At 36.8% G+C, this 13,033-nt stretch overlaps 1 protein-coding gene across 4 annotated transcripts in view; it reads right to left on the minus strand.

The window, feature by feature from the left end:
- Window positions 1-12,888, minus strand: part of FGFR1OP2 (FGFR1 oncogene partner 2) — a 34,699-nt gene extending 21,811 nt beyond the window's left edge. For 3 of the 4 annotated variants that reach the window (XM_058743292.1, XM_058743289.1, XM_058743293.1), the window contains exon 1: window positions 12,678-12,813. The gene's annotated coding sequence lies outside the window, so the exon portion shown is untranslated. Of the gene's footprint in view, window positions 1-12,677 lie in introns of all 4 variants that reach the window. The other variant, XM_058743290.1, reaches the window with a different exon arrangement.
- Window positions 12,889-13,033: the final 145 nt, after the last annotated feature.

Genomic DNA, 13,033 nt, shown 5'->3' on the forward strand with positions numbered 1-13,033 from the left:
AGCAGCACTTTCAACAATAGCCAAATTATGGAAAGAGCCTAAATGTCCATCAACTGATGAATGGATAAAGAAATTGTGGTTTATATACACAATGGAATACTACTTGGCAATGAGAAAGAATGAAATATGGCCTTTGGTAGCAACATGGATAGAACTGGAAGGTGTTATGCTAAGTGAAAGAAGTCATACAGAGAAAGACAGATACCATATGTTTTCACTCTTATGTGGATCCTGAGAAACTTAATAGAAGACCATGGGGGAGGGGAAGGGGGAAAAAAGTTACAGAGAGGGAAGGAGGCAAACCATAAGAGACTCTTAAAAACTGAGAATAAACTGAGGGTTGATGGGGGGTGGGAGGGAGGGGAAAGTGGGTGATGGGCATTGAGGAGGGCACCTGTTGGGATGAGCACTGGGTGTTGTATGGAAACCAATTTGACAATAAATTTCATATAAAAAAAAACTAGCAGAAACCTTAAGCTAGCAGAAGGGAGAAAATAATAAAGATTAGAGCAGAAATAAATGAAATAAAAGTTAAAAAAAAATAAAGAAGATCAAGGAAACCAGGAACTGGTTCTTTGAAAAGATCAATAAAACTGATAAATCTCTGGCCAGACTCATCAAGAGAAAAAAGAAGACTCAAAAAAAAAAAAAAAATCAGAAATGAAGGAGGAGAAACAACCAATACCATAGAAATACAAAAGATTCTAAGAGAAAATTATGAAAAATCATATGCCAACATATTGGACAATCTAGAAGAAATGGATAAATTCTTAGAAATGTAAAATCATCCAAAAGTGAACCAGGAAGAAATAGAAAATCTGAACAGACCAATTATTAGTAATGAAATTGAATCAGTAATCAAAAAACTCCCAACAAAGTCCAGAACCAGAAGGCTCCACAGGTGAATTCTACCAAACATTTAAAGAGTTAATACCTATTTTTCTTAAACTATTCAAAAAAAAAAAAAGGAAGATGAAGGAAAACTTTGAGATTTATTCTAGGATGCCAGCATTACCCTGATACCAAAACCAAAGACCCCACAAAAAAAGAAAACTACAGGTCAATATTTCTGTTGAACAGAGATGCAAAAACCCTCAATAAACTATTAGCGGACCTCATTCAATAATATACTTAAAAAAAAATCATTCAACAGGATCAAGTAGAATTTATTCAAAGGATGCAAGGGTGGTTCACTATTTGTAAGTCAATCAATGTGATACTTCACATTAAATAAGAAAAATGATAAAAACCATATGATCATCTCAACGGATGCAGAAAAGCATTTGACAAAATACATCAATTCATGATAAAAAGTGTCAATGAAGTAATTTTAGAGAAAACATGCTTCAACATAACAAAGGTCATATATGAGAAACCCATAGCTAACATTAAATGATGAAAAACAGAGCTTTTCCTTTAAGATCCGGAACAAGACCAGGATATCCATTGTCACCATTTTTATTCAACACGGTACTAAAAGCTCAAGATGAAACAATCAGATAAGAAAAAGAAATAGGGTGCCTGGGTGGCTCAGTTGATTGAGTGTCTGGCTTTGGCTCAGGTCATGATCTCGCAGTTTGTGGGTTCAAGCCCCACATCGGGCTCGGTGCTGACAGCTCAGACCCTGGAGTCTGCTTCAGATTCTGTGTCTCCCTCTTTCTGCCCCTCCCCTGCTCACACTCTCTCTCTCAAAAATAAATAAACATTTAAAAAAGTTAAAAAAAAAAAAAAAGAAAAAGAAATAAAAGGCATCCGAATTGGTAAGGAAAAAGTAAAACTGTCACTATGCACAGATGACATGATACTATATACAGAAAACCCTAATGACTCCACCAAAAAACTATTAGAATAAATGAATTCAGTAAAGTTGCAGGATACAAAATTAATACATAGAAATCTGTTACATTACTATACACTGATGAGGAGCAGAAAGAGAAATCAAGAAAACAATCCCATTTATAATTACAGTAGCAATAGTAAAATACCTAGGAATGAAATTAACCAAGGAGGTGAAAGATCTGTACTCTGAAAATTATAAAATATTAATGAAAGAAATTAAAGATGACACAAACAAATGAAAAGATATTCCATGCTCATGGATTGGAAGAATTAATATTGTTAAAATGTCCATACTACCCAAAGCAATCTACAGATTCAAAGCAATCCCTAACAAAATGCTAATAGCATTTGTCACAGAACTAAAATAAATCTAAAATTTGTATAGAACTGCAAAAGACACTGAATAGCTAAGGCAATCTTGAGAAAGAACAAAGCAGGAGGTATCACAATCCCAGATTTCAAGATAGAATACAAAGTTCTAGTAATCAAAACAGTATGGTACTGGCACAAAACAAGACACAGAACAACAGAACAAAATAGCCCAGAAACAAGTCCATTATTTACATACCAATTAATTTATGGCAAAGGAGGCAAAAATATACAATGGGGGAAAAGAAAGTCTCTTCAATAAACGGTACTGGGAAAACTGGACAGCTATATGCAAAAGAATGAAATTGAACCATTTTCTTAACACCATGCACAAAAATAAACTCAAAATGGATTAATAACTTAAACGTGAGACCCAAAACCATAAAACGCCTACAAGAAAACACAGGTAGCAATCTCTTTCACATCAGCCATAGCAACGTTCTTCTAGATGGGTCTCCTCACACAAGATAAACAAAAGGAAAATTAAGCTACTGGGGTTAACACCAAACTAAAAAGCTTTTGCTTACTGGATGAAACCATCAACAAAACAAAAAGGCAACCTACTGAACGAGAGAAGATATTTGTAATGACATATCTGATAGGGGGCTAATATATCCAAAATATAAAGAACTTATACAACACCAAAAACCCACAAATACACCAATTTAAAAATGGCAAAGAACCTCAATGAACATTTTGCCAAAGACAACATAAAGATGGCCAACAGACCCATGAAAAAGTGCTCAACACCACTCTCATCAGGGCAATGCAAATCAAAACCACAGTAAGTAATCACTTCACATGTCACAATGGCTAGGAAAAAAAAAAAGACACAAAATAAGAAGTGTTGGGAAGGATGTGGAGAAAAAGTACATGCATTGTTGGTGAGAATGTAAATTAGTGCAGCCACTGTAGAAAACAGTATACAAGTTCCTCAAAAAATTAAAAACAGATTATATGATCCATTAATCCTCCTATTGGGTATTTACCCAAAGAAAACAAAAATATTAATTCGAAAATGTATGTGCAGCCCTATGTTTCTAGCAGCACTGTTTCTAATAGCCAGGAGATGGAAGCAACCTAAGTGTCCATCAACAGAAGAATGGATAAAGATGTGGTATATACATAAAATGGAGTATTACTCAGCCATAAGAATGAGATCTTGCCATTTGTGACAACATGAATGGACATACAGAATATTATGCTGAATGAAGTCACATAGAGAATGACAAATACTGTATGATTTCACTTACATGTGGAATCTAAAAAAACAAAAGAAAAACTAACAAAACAAATTAAAAAAAAACAGACTCTTAAATACAGAGAACTGGTGGTTGCCAGAGGGAAGATGGGTTGGGGGATGGGTAAAATAGATAAAGAGGATTAAGAGGGACAAGCTTCCACTTATAAGTCACAGAGACAAAAAGTAGAGCATAGGGAATATATTCAATGTTGTAATAATATATGGTGACAGATGGGGACTATACTTTTCATGGTAAGCACTGAGTAATGTACGGAATTGTCAAATCAGTATGCTGTACACCAGAAACTAATATAACGTTGCAAATTAATTATAATTCAATAAAAAAAAAAAAGAAAAAGAGAAAAGAAAAAGCAGAAGATAGAAATTAAAAAAACAAAATCAGAACCCAACTGTAAATAGTCTATAGAAACTTACTTCAAATATGATATAGGTAAGTTAAAAGTAAAAGTACAGGAAAAGATATACTATTCAAACACTAATCAAAATAAAGTCAGAGTGTTAATAAGCACAGGAAAAGATGCTCAACATGATTAACTATCAGGCAAATGCAAATCAAAACTACAATGAGATGCTTCACACCCACTAGGATGGTTGTAATAAACAAGACAAATAATAAGATTTTGCTAGCATATAGAGAATTCCTTTCTCAGTAATCGATAGAATTTGTACACAGAAAATCAGCAAGCATACAGAAGACATGAACAAACACCATCAATGGGGTGGACTGAATTAATATTTATAAAATAAGTATCAACAGAATACATATTATTTTTAAGTGTGCACAGGATCTTCACTACGATAGATCTTATCCTAGATAACAAAACAAACCTTAACAAATGAAAAAGAACTGCAATCATATAAATTATGTTCCATGGCCATAATGAAATTAAACTAAAATAAATAACAAAGAGATAAGAAAGTCCGAAATTAACACACAAATAACTCAGGGGGGGAAAAAAAAAACTTTGGAAATCAGAAACTTTCATCTAAATAAACATGAAAATACAAGATATCAAAAAATTTGTCATGTATGTATAACAGTATTTTGAAGGAAATTTGTAGCATTAAATTCTTTTATTAGAAAATTGAAAATATCTCAGGGGCACCGGGGTGGCCCAGTCAGTTTAGCGTCTGACTTCGGCTCAGGTCATGATCCCACAGTCCGTGAGTTTGAGCCCCATGTCAGGCTTTGTGCTGACAGTTCAGAGCCTGGAACCTGCTTTGGATTCTGGGTCTCCCTCTCTCTTCTCCCCTCCTTCTCTCATGCTCTGTCTTGCTCTCTCTCAAAATTCAACATTTAAAAAACAAAAAACAATTTAAAAATATCTCAAATCAACTACCTAAGCCTCAAACTATGAAACCAGGAAAAGAGCAAAATCAACTCTAAAGTAAATAGAAAGAAGGAAATAATAAAAGAGCAGAAATCAATGAAATTGAAAACAGGAAAGCAATAGAGAAAAACCAATGAAACCAAAACCTAGTTCTTTGAAAAAGCAAATGAAGTGGATAAACCTCCAGCAAAACTGATGAAGGGACAAATAAAAATAAAAGAGAAGATATAAATTACTGATGTCAGGAATGAAAAAAAGGGTATCAGGTCAGATTCCTAACTCATTAAAAGGACAGGTGAATACAATAATAAATTCTGCACACATCAATTGGATAATGTAGACAAAATGGATTAATTCCCTAAAACCACAAACTACATAGTCACACAAGAGGAAACAGGTAACTATTAATAGTCCTGTAACTATTCCATAATAGTCCTATAACTATTAAAGAAATTAAATTTGTAGTTAAAAATATTCTGCAAAAAATCACTATTTGGATGGTTTTAATGGCAAATTCTACCAAACATATAAAGAAATAATACCAATGTTATGCAACCTCTTTGAGAAAATGTAAGAAAATAGTTCCAAACTCATACAATGATGCCAGCATTACTTTGAAACCAACACCAGACATACTTCAGAGAGAGAGAGAGAGGCAGAGAACCACAAACCAATGTCCCTCATAAACATAAATGTAAAAATTCTCAAGAAAATACTGGCAGGTCAAATCAGCAACATATAGAAAGAATAATACACCATAAGCAAGTAAGGTTTATCCCTGAAATCAAGTTTGTTTCTACATTTCAATATTAACCAATGTAATCCACCATTAAAAAACAAAAACAAGGGGTGCCTGGGTGGCTCAGTCGGTTAAGCGGCCGACTTCGGCTCAGGTCACGATCTTGCAGTCTGTGAGTTCGAGCCCCGCATCGGGCTCTGTGCTGACAGCTCAGAGCCCGGAGCCTGTTTCAGATTCTGTGTCTCCCTCTCTCTGACCCTCCCCCGTTCATGCTCTGTCTCTCTCTGTCTCAAAAATAAATAAACGTTAAAAAAAAAACAAAAACAAAAAAAACACTTCTTCATACTAATTGGTGCATTTGAAAAAAAAAACAAAAAAACAAAACAACAAATTCTCTGCAATAAAAACTCTCTGCAAATAGAAATAGAAGGGGATTGCTTCAAATTGACAAAGGCGTTTTCTTTCTTTCTTTTTTTTTTTTTTTAAATTTTTGAGATACAGACAGAGAGAGACAGAACACGAGCAGTGAAGGGGCAGAGAGAGAAGGAGACAGAATCTGAAACAAGCTCCAGGCTCTGAGCTATCAGCACAGAGCCTGAAATGGGGCTCAAACTCAGGAACTGTGAGGTCATGACCTGAGCCGAAGCTGACACTTAACCAACTGAGTCACCCAGGCACCCGCCCCCTTTATTTGAATTTTTTAATGTTTATTTAGGGGCATTTTCAATATAGCCAATATCATACCTAAGTGAAAGACTGAATGTTTTCTGTAAAGTCAGGAACAAGGATGTCCCCAAACACCACTCCTATTCAATATCATACTGGTGTCATTAAGAAATAAAAGACATATAGATTGGAAAAAAATAAAACTGTTATTAGCAGCCAACATGTAGTCTATGTAAAAAAAAACCCAAAAAATCCAAAAAAGAACTCCTGTAGCTAACATGTGACTTTAGCAATGTCACAAGATATAAGATCAATGTGCAAAAAAAAAAAAAATCCATGGTTTTTCTATTTGTTAGCACTGAACAAGTAGAAACCAAAATTTAAAAAATACATTTATAATAGTTCAAAAAATTAAAGTTTGGGGTATAAATCTAAAAAAACATACTGAGTAAGTACACTGATAACTACAAAATGCTAATGAAAGAAACCAAAAAGGGCCTAAATAAGTGGAGACACACTGTGTTCATAAACTGGAAACTCAACATACTAGGATGTTAATTTTCCCCAACTGATCTGTAGATTTAATGCAATCTCCAATCAAAATCACAGTAGGCCTTTTGGTAGAAATTGACAAGCTAATTCTAAGATTTCTATGAAAATGCAAAGAAACTAGAATAGCCAAAAGAATTCTGAAAACAAAGTTGGAGAAATCATACCACCAAATTTTAGGACTTACTATAAAAGTTACAGCAATCAAGACAGCATGGTATTGGCAGAGACAGAACAGGTCAGAAATAAGCCCACAGAAACATGGTCAACTGATTTTTGAAAAAGGTACACAGATACTTCAAAGGGACAGTCTTGTCAACAAATGGTGTTAGAAGACTGGACAGCCATATGCCAAAAAATTAATCCCAACATAATTCTTACACTTTACCCAAAAATCAACTCAAAGTGGACCACAGATGTAAATGTAAAGTGAAAAGCAGAGAAAAATCACTGTGACCTGGGTTAGGCAAAGATTTTTCACACATGATACCAAATGATTGATTCATAAAAGAAAAATTTAATAAACTAGACTTCATCAAAACTAGAAACGTTTGCTCTGGGAAACGCACTGTTAAGACAGTCTGAAAAGACAAGCTACAGAATGTGAGGCAAAATTTGCAAATCACATATCTGACAAAGGACTTTATCCAGAATACTTTAAAAAGTCTCAAAACTAACAGTAAGAATATGATCCATTTTTTAAAAAGTTTATTTATTTTGAGAGAGAGGGAGAGAAACAGACTGCGGGAACAGGTAGGTGAGGGGCAGAGAGAGAGAAGTGCAGAGCCTGACATGGGACTCGATTCCATGAACCGTCAGATCATGACCTGAGCTGAAATCAAGAGTCGGACGCTTAACTGACTGAGCAACTCAGGCGCCCTGAAAATGGTCCAATTTTTAAAATGAGCAAAAGACTTTAACACTTAATCAAAAGATATATAAATGGCAAATAAGCACATGAAAATATATTCAAAGTCATTAGCCGTTAGAGAAATGCAATTAAGACTACAATGAGATCCACTACACCCCAAATAAAATGGCTAAAATAAGTACTGACACTCCAAGTGCTGACAAGGATGCAGTGTGACTGGAACTATCCTATAATGCTGGTGAAAATGCAAAATAATATGGCTAGTTCAGAAAATGGTTTGGCAGTTTCTTACCAAGTTAACCATATAGCTGCCACATGACCTAACAGTACTACTTCTGGGTATTTCGTGTAGAGAAATGAGTGGAAAAACTGTACTGTAGTACAGCAGTCATATGAAATGAGGTACTGATACAATACAGATGAATCTCAAAGGCGTTATGCTGACTGAAAGAAGATAGTCTCAACAGGTTACATGTTTCCAATTATCTGGCACTGCCTAAAGGACAAAACTATCGTGCATTCCCTGTCCCCAAGGTTTTGTCTTTGTCATGAATTCTTCTGGTGGCTATACGCATGTGTGGCAGAAGGAAGGTATCTATTTATATTTCCTTTTTCTTATGGGGACAACTAGTTGTCCCAGTCTCATTTACTGTATCGTACATTCTTCCGCCACTGAATTTTTTTCTATTGAAATATATTTGACATATAACATTATGTAAGTTTAAGGTGTACAACATGTTGACTTGATACATTTATATACTGTAATATGATTGCCATTATAATGATAATTAGCATCTCTATGTCACATAATCACTTCTTTCTTGTGGAAAGAAGTACCCCCACTCATTTTAATGCCACACATATTGTATGTTTTCTCAATAAATGTATGGGTATGTTTCTGAGCTCTCTATTCTACCTCTGGGTCTTTTTCTTTATCTATCTCCACAACAATACCACGCTGCCTATACTGTTAACAGTTGTAAAATACACCCTTACTATCTGATATAGCAAGTTACCCTTTTCTTCTTCAAAACTGTTTACCTATTCTTAGCCTTCTCTTCAACCTAATTCAACCTTCTCTCCAACTAAATGGACATCCAGAGCACTCTAGATCAAACTGCTAGCTATTAATTTTAACTAATTCAAACCGTTGGTAGATGTCTGAACTCAAAGAATCCTATCTTATATTCTTTCGGTCAACAGGACAAATGTTATTCCCATTTCATCAATGAGGAAACGCAAGGAGCCAAGCTAGTACCAGAAATAGAATTTCTGATCCTGAGTTTAGTGCTCTACACAGGAGCCAACGTGGATCCTCAGGACTCTGTTTACTTTTAGCCATGTAAAAACCACCTGTCTCCCCGGGTGGAAAAACAATGCAAACTCCCTGACCATGCTTTACCAATGGGACTTCCAAGATATTACAAAAACTGAGTATCAAGCCAGCAATAGAAAATAAATGAGGCTGTAAGTGAAGAAAAGACCAAAAAAAAAAAAAAAAACCAAAAAACCCAAAAAACAAAAAACAAAAACCCATAAAATTTCAACTATTTTCCCTTATGAATAATAAAAGCCTAGCATCCACTTTAATTGGGCATCACAGTTATTATAAAATCGATTAATGTTTACGGACAGGTTTTTCGAAATTAAAATTAACATCCACTTTAAAAAATCTCTAGGTTGCATAATGAAATACTGTCAAAATCAGTTATAGTTAAAATATGTTTTATAACTACAAAAATATACCTATTCAGAGAAAGGAATTATAAACATCAGATAATTGAAAGCATAATTTTATTAACACTTTGGAAAATAGTGACACAGAGTTTCTAAGAATCCGCACGTTCATTTCCTGTATGTGAAACAACAGAAGTTTAAAATAGTTTATAACATGCATTTACTTTGCCAACTTTTTTGAAAATCATTGTGCTTTCTCCCCCTCTTTTGGCTGGTAAGTGGAGTGGGAAGAAGATTGTTTTCCAAACTCTCTAGCAAGTTTTAAATATTTAAAAATAGACTCCAGTAAAAAAAGAGAGTATTTTCAATTTATCTGCCTATCTTTATAGTGCTTGTCATAACTGGTCACAGTGCACTTACATTATTTTCCATAGGTAGGCCCAATTTACAGGTGGAATTTTTCTAAAGCGGGTTTTTCCCTGCCTGCATTAGCCACATTCTCGCCCACTTTGCCACCCAAAGATGTTGGCAGACTCCTGGCAGAGGTTTCGGAACATTCTGCTGCTGATAAAAGAGAAACCACCAACCACGCAAAATACCAACTGCCAGCTGTTCAGTTTTACATTTTGGTTAAGAAAAAATTAAAGAAATTCAAGTCACTCTTCTTTCTCTTTCATCCACAAATCCACTATCCCATAGCTGGACCTACACAGAAATATCGTGACTACTGACACACCATAAATTTCTTTAAATATCCTTTTTTTAATGTTTGTTTATTTTTTGAGAGACAGAGAGACAGAGACAGAGATAGAGAGAGACCGTATGCACATGCAAGTGGGGCAGGGGCAGAGAGAGAGGGGGCAGAGGATCCGAAGTGGGCTCTGTGCTGACAACAGTGAACGTACATGGGGCTCGAACTCATGAACCGTGAGATCATGACCTGAGCTGAAGTGGGACACTCAACTAACTAAGCCACGCAGGTGCCTCTGTCCTTAAATATTAACAACCTAGTTTAAATTTTATTGGATTGTTCGGGCATACTAACTGTATTAATTAGTACATAGTATTAACAGATACATATGGAACCAGAAAAATAAAAAAGCATAGTTATGGCTTCCTTAGAAACTTTTAATCTAAGGGGCGCCTGGGTGGCTCAGTTGGTTGAGCAGCCGACTTCGGCTCAGGTCACGATCTCGCAGTCCGTGAGTTCGAGCCCCGCATCGGGCTCTGTGCTGACAGCTCGGAGCCTGGAGCCTGTTTCGGATTCTGTGTCTCCCTCTCTCTGACCCTCCCCCGTTCATGCTCTGTCTCTCTCTGTCTCAAAAATAAATACACGTTAAAAAAACAAAACAAAACTTTTAATCTAAAGAAATCAAGAAAGAGTGTATGTAAATTACATTAAGCATCTTTTATCGACAATATATTTCTGCATTTGAAAGCGTAGAAAATTTTTTACGGTCTTTGAAAATGATGGAATGAACACGTTTGAAGCTTTATTAAGAAGATAAATTTGTTTTTAATGTTTATTTAATTTGAGAGAGAGAGCGCAACCAGGGGAGAGCCAGAGAGAGAGGGAAACAGAGAATCCCAAGCAGGTTCTGTGATAGCAGTGCAGAACCTGACACAGGGCTGGAACTCACGAACCATGAGATCATGACCTGAGTCGAAATCAAGAGTCTGATGCTTAACAAACTGAGCAACCCAGGCACCCCTGAAGAAGATAAAATTTTAAAATTGGAAGAACAGGATTTAAAAGGACATAGAATTTTTTTTACCTTAGAATTGTAGCTAAATATAAGTTGCATATACGTGGAGGTTCAAACAGGTATGACAAGTCAAGGAACTAACCTAAATTGGTTATTTATAACCTATGGGCCAAGGAGTCATTGGAAGTTACATGGATGTACACGCACCCAGTACAATCTGTAGTGTAAAATAATTTGCTCACCCACTTATTTCTCTATTTTTCAAATGTAGACAGACACTAGTAAAATAAAATAGCAAATCACTTAAAAGGTTAGTTTTTTTTCCCATTATGCATAATCTCAACCAACAAATACTAAAAGTACAATACTTCTGTGTTAGGAGTACAGTTTCTCATGTTCAAAATGGATCAGGGGCCTTTAACATACAAGGTTCCTTCTGGCTATTTAAGGGCACTAAGGACTTCTATCATTAATCTTTAGAACTTGTATTTATAAGTATCCATATTTACAAATGTGTACACACATGATGCCTGCTATGTACATCCAAATAATGCCTGCTATACCCCCAGGCATTGGACCAGCTTTTGTTACAAAGATGAATAAGACAGGATTCCAGACTCAAGCTCAAATTGATACAGATACATGAACAAATAATACAACCTAATAAATACTGCAGAGCTGTTTCAAGTGCCCTGGGAGCACAATGGCATTATTAATGTCACCTGGGGGAGTATGAGAAAACAAGGATCTATGAATTCGGTCTTGACAGGTGGGGCATGGGGTAGAGAAGAAGAGTTAGTTAGCATTCTAAACAGATGGTACAGCACACACAAAGGCACAGAGTTGTGAAAGTGCATGACATGTTTGGGGAAAAACAGTTCTCTCGTATGACTGGATATCGAGGTATTTGGAGGAGAAGTAAGAGGAGAGGAAAAAGGTAAAATGAATTGGGATAGATAGTAAAAGGCCCTAAATGATATGCCTCACAATTAAGACTTAATTCCATCAGCAATATGGTTACTGACAAAGTTTAAGGACTGACATAAACAGATTTCAGAATAACTGTATGGAAGGATGAAGGTGGCGAAACTACTGGGGGAGGGTGGGTACCTGCAATAATTCTGGTGGAAGAAATGATACAGTTCAGTGCAAGTGGAAATGCAGAATCAGGGACAACGGTTTCTCGTTTGGACAGAGGGATGGATACTGGTACCGTTATGAGAGATGGGATACATTGGAAAGGAAGAAAACCAGGAAAAGAGTAGTATTCCTGAGAGGGCAGTTTTTCAAGAGACAAGAAATGGTTATAGGCATGATATATTCTGCAAAGCGGTAAACTCAAAACCGAAAGGGTCCCTCTTCCCTCCGCTCAATGGTCAGCACCCAGGTGGGTTTAGGCAGGAAGAAAAGAGAAACGGAAGATGCGTCCACACAGGGTTAGGGCCAAAGCTTCAACAAACTTTCCGCACCTCAGATCCGGAAAGAGGAGCTCACAACTGAGGCCGGGAAAAGGAAGTACCGCTCCAAGGAGCGGGTAACCAGCGCAGGGAAGCGGCTAGGGACAGGGGGCAAGCAGTTCAAGAGGTGGAAAGCACCAGAGCGGCCCAGGGGAAGGAAACTTCCGACTCCCTTTGCCCGCTCATGTCCCTGGATTTATTCCACTTACTCTGGTCTCAATCCCTCGCAGCCGTCAACAGTGGCGTTAGGACTCAAAGCCTCTGCTAACAGGGACCTACGAACCCAAGGGAAGAGACTCCACTCGTCTGTTCACCTTCTTCAGCGAGCAGACTCAGGACCCAGCAGAGACCATCAGTGGAGAGGCGGCTGGAGGGGTCAGCGGAGCTCAGCCCCATCACTGGCCGGAGGTAAACCTCCGCAGACCGCCTCGGACCGGCACGCTCAGAGGACCCAAACCTCGCGAGATTTCCTTCCTCACGTTACGGTGGGGGCAAAGCCGGAGATTTATTTGCGGGTCTTTGCAGACATGCGCGAGAGGTGGAGGCGGTTCCCTTCTGCGTCCCT

The sequence above is a fragment of the Neofelis nebulosa genome, chromosome 8 (genome assembly GCF_028018385.1).
Source record: "Neofelis nebulosa isolate mNeoNeb1 chromosome 8, mNeoNeb1.pri, whole genome shotgun sequence".
NCBI classification, from domain to species: Eukaryota; Metazoa; Chordata; class Mammalia; order Carnivora; family Felidae; genus Neofelis; species Neofelis nebulosa.